The sequence below is a fragment of the Pomacea canaliculata genome, linkage group LG2, assembly GCF_003073045.1.
Source record: "Pomacea canaliculata isolate SZHN2017 linkage group LG2, ASM307304v1, whole genome shotgun sequence".
Classification (NCBI taxonomy): domain Eukaryota; kingdom Metazoa; phylum Mollusca; class Gastropoda; order Architaenioglossa; family Ampullariidae; genus Pomacea; species Pomacea canaliculata.
This window is the reverse complement of record NC_037591.1, coordinates 4,519,051-4,523,954: the sequence shown is the minus strand read 5'-3', so window position 1 is coordinate 4,523,954 and position 4,904 is coordinate 4,519,051.

Below are 4,904 nucleotides of genomic sequence, written 5' to 3'. Positions count from 1 at the left end.
GGTCCACCAAGTTTGTCTTGATCCGACTGTGATACAGGGGGTCAATCTATCGCAATGCTTGACTCGTCTTGCATGGCGCTGTCAGCGCATGCGCACATAAGCCAAGCTCCACGCTCGCCGAGGCGAAACCAGAGTGCGGGAGATCATGCCCACATATAGGGTCGTGACCCCTAACAATGGCAATGACTCTTCGCCATGGCGTGCTACATACGACCACATGCGTGCAGGCAAAGCCGCCATTTTCAAATGTGTGAGTCTACACTTTTCCCAACAGAAAAAGCTTCTCAAGCGGTCAATTTCTATACTGATACATGTGTTCGACGCTTCGATAACAGTACGTATAATTTTTATACTCTATATTAACATAGTTATTGAGATTTTAACTACAGAAATGTCCAAATTTAATGCAGAATATCATTCTAAGAGAAAAAAGATTAAGAGTACACATTAACGCAATAAATGCACAAGTTTTCCAGACAGAGGTAGAAATCGTGCTCAGCAGTTCTGAACGCTTGCATTTGATAATTCTTTAGCCGTTAGCAATGGAGAGAATTTGGAGCTGTCAGAATTTCCTCAAATTGCGATTACGAAAGTGGAACGTAACAGAGCTTCGACAGTTCCGTCTGTTTACTGGTACGATAGCGTTAAAATGCCAGGTTTCTTCGGGCAGTATAATATTTTTTTCTCTTATTTATTGTGGGTTTGTTTTTTTTTTGTCTTGCAAGTCCTGGGCTGTGTGTGAACTATGCTGATTATTAGGCTCATAACCTTTCATGTTTATTTGTTCAAGAAGCAGTGTTTGTATGGTAAAGGATTTTTGGTGTAAAATGTACTTGCTTTGTCACATATTGCTGATAATGTTGACAGATTTGGTCCTTTGGACTCTTAACTCTGCCTCTCAATTTTATAACTTTTTAGGCTAGCTTAAACGACTTTTTCAAACACCAAACTTTCCACTGCAGCAGCTAATTAAGAATATTTGTCAAAGAGCAGCATAAGGATTGTGTTCCCAGTGGTGAACCAAAAAAAAAACTTATATAGATAGCCCATTGACAACTGATTGTGACTGGAAGTATCATTTCAGACAACTTTAATGGTCTTTTTCAACAACAAATCATAATAACTGCATAATGGTCAATAATTTATTTTACTGTTATTCTAGATAGCTGGCTGCTGGCATTTTAAGATGAAAGTGGTCACAGGGTGTGCAACTTCCCACTACAATCTATTGAACCAGATGCAAGCTTCATCAATTAGAGCTATAAAGCTGATTCCTCATGTCCTATGCTTCCAGTTCTCCTGCACAAGTCATTAAGTAAGTGCAATTTACTTTTTGATTCATAATATTCATAATCCTTGTGCAGAAAGAAAATTTATGAAGCATGTGACCATTAATGGTCAAAATGACTTCTATGTTATTGTGTGCTGCAGATTTAAGGAAGGAGAAAAAGATAATACCTGAACTGTTTGAACACAGTCATTACACCACAGATAGTGTAGCTTTTGTTGTGATGCTGCACTATAAGAGTGTGTTATTATTATACTTTTGATCTTGATTTGTGAAATCTTATTTGCCTTCTATATTTATTTCCATGCAGGTAACTACCAAGAATCTAGCTGAATCTGCAAGGGACAAAAATGTCGGAGGTGGAGAGTGATGACAAAAATGCTCCCACTCAACCAAAAAGGATACGGATAACTCCGATTAGATTTCGGTCTGTTTTCATTTCCTCTGCTTAATTTTAGGGAATTTTTTTGGTGGACATCATGTAGGGACACAAGGCTGTGTCCTCTTTCTGGTAAAATAGCATACAGTGATAAACAAGTTTTGTACAATAACAAAAATGTTCTTTAAAAAAATTTTAACAACCTATCAGCAGCTGACAGTTTTAAATGTACTAAGCTGAAAAAAGTTTATGCAAATGTATTCATTTGACACAGGGATGCACAGCTAACAGCGAAGGAGAGAAGGATGCCGAGGAATCACTATATGCTGACCATTCAGTTATGCAGCAATGTCCACCACCATTGCCATACTCTTTGCCACTAGTGGTTGGCACCATCTCAAGGGTGTCCCCAAGTAGCAGCTTTCAAAAAAGGACTGTTTCACCTTTGCCTTCACACCCCCAGCGCCTTCCGATTCCATTGTCTGGTTTTCAGCCTGCCAGCATAAAGACCCATAACCCCTTGGAAGGTAATTTAAAGCCATTTTGTTTATAATCATTTTAGCTTTTTTTTCTTCTTACCCTTGGCCAAGAGTTATGAACAGTGCTTTTATGAGTTAAACTGGAAGCGGAAAATCCCAGCCTTTTGCCATAGTGAAAAAATTTGAAACAAATATGGATCACATATCAGATAGATATGACAAATGGTAAAGAGTAACCAAAATTAATGGTATTTTCCAGGCATTGTGAACTATAGCAAAGCTAGCAAAGATCAGTATTTTACATGTTTTCTGCTATTGTGTTCTTAGGTTAGAACTAAACTAGAGAAAGTTGGGATGCAACAACTGTCTCTTCTGGAAGAGATGAAGAATGATACAAACAACCTTAAAAGGATGTTTACATGGATGGAGGAACAAGAACAGGAAAGGCAAATGACACGGGAAATCTGCCAGAGGGGTTCCAGTCTCGCTTAACAATCAGCAGAAGATGTAGAGAGTCTTGAGGGAGATATGAAGACAGACCCATAAAAAAGGACATGCTTGGTATGTGCTTTATTCTGATTTGTTAGTAGGAGGAGTCAAATCTTTTTATCTGATTCCCTTTAAAGGTTTCCATACCATACCATTCATTGTATAAAACTAATGACATGTTTGCAGTACTAAAAAGTAATAAAGGCATTGTTATGGTGGCATTGATTAGAGCAGATAGTAAATTTTCTGTACCCACTTTTGCTTGGTTGTATGAAACTTCCTGAATTGTTGCTGTCTTTTTTTTTTTGGGGGGGGGGTGTCTTTAAATACTAGTTGTCATAACAGGTATTATAATGTTGCCCACTGCAATTTTTTTTAAAAATGATGTGTATTTATTTTTGTCTGTTTTCAGGAATGCCATTCGGTGATGCGTCGGGCTTCACATTAAAGCATGTAGTGAGGGGCATTCTATCTGTGCTATTTTCAACTGAGTTGGCCTGATCTTACAACTTCAATGGGACTCAAGAACCACCCCTTCATTTTACAAACAGTTCAGGGTAAGGATTTAAATATTTGACTCTGTGTGTGTGTGTGTGTATACGGTACATTAATACATGCCTGTCATAAAATAGGACTGTTTGGATTGTTTCTTTATCTTTTAGTTATGAACCTTAACCTTTGACTCTGCTAGGTGCAGACAAGAATTTTCATGAGTCATAAAAAAAAAAAACATGACAGGAAGATAAATCAGGCCTGGAGAACTGTCCCTACCTCATTTTATTGTGATTGAATTACATTGCCAAAATAAATATGGACACATGTTTACGCAATTTCTAGTGACTGTAGTCCTTTAATCAGCTGGTTAGCACTGTGTAGAAAGGAATTAAAATGACAGTTTATAGACATCTTTACAGTTCCCATGTATTGGGATTGTTTTTGAAATTAGAATTTCCAGAGTTTTCTGCCTATAGAAATTCTAACTGAAATTCAAATGCAGTTCCACTTGTAGTTCCTTTCTGTTTATAACGCTTTAAATTTTTATGCCACTTTACATATCAGTATAATTTGCTTGTACCTCTTTTTGTTTCACATTATATTCTGGATTTTAGGGTCAGAAACCTACAATTAAGTGATTACTTTTTTATGCAGACCTCATATTCTTATATTTGTTCTATTTTTAGATGCTGCAAGAAAAAGTTATCCTGAAGCTACTGATGCTGACTTGCATGCATCAACTTGGTTAGCTGGTGCTAGGGATCAAGAGAATGGCAGAAGGGAAAGGGTTGAGCACAGCCTATACGTCAGTTAATTGTTCTGGGGTGGAGGACAAGTAAAGCTGTGCAACTTTCTACCTACAGTTGTAAAATTCTTGTACATAAACCTGCATATACTAAATCTGGATTTATATAATTATATAAAACTGTGCTGTGATTATTATTTACTCTAACCCATTAATTTATCAATGAGGATATTTTCACCCGATCCAATAAGAGATGTGTTGTGGTAAATTCAGAATCATTTATATGTTTACAGTTCTTTTCTAATACCTTCTAAAATTCTTGAACATAATTGTGTTTCAAACATGTGTTTGATGGTTTCCTTTTCTTAGTGATAAAGGTGCAATTTAAAATTTTAATCTGTTTTAAAAGATTGTAGTTAATACCATAAGCTGCAATCCAACCTAGAACCTTTTATAGTTAATTTCATGACTTTGATTTATTTTTAGAAATGTCTATTAAAGCATCACTCTTTTTTGACAGCAATTCAGTTCATACTTATCATTTGATATATTGTCATAGATCTTTGAACCTTTTCTTTGGGAAAATGTAATTAGTGTTAAGGAAACTGCAATTTAATTTTAATTGTTTTGTCAATGGATACATGGTTTTGCATCGTTCTACAACTTATAATTAAATAACGAATGTTGCATTAATATATCAAGAGGAAACATCTTTTATGTATGCAAACAGACAATGCTTTAAAAAAATTTTATATATTTTTAAAATTATTTTTTTTTATCAGTTTTGCTTTTTATCCTTATTTATGATAACATTTTTACCTTGATAAATGATAAAATTGTTTATGTATACAAATGAGACAATGCTTTAAAAAAAAATTTTATATTTAAAAAAAATTTTTTTAGTTTGCTTTTTATCCTTATTTTACCTCAATAAACGCCAATAAATGACAAATCATGTTTGTTTGTTTTTTTATAACATTTTGCACTTTTGTGCACTCTTTTGCTGCTTGTTATATATATATAATTATT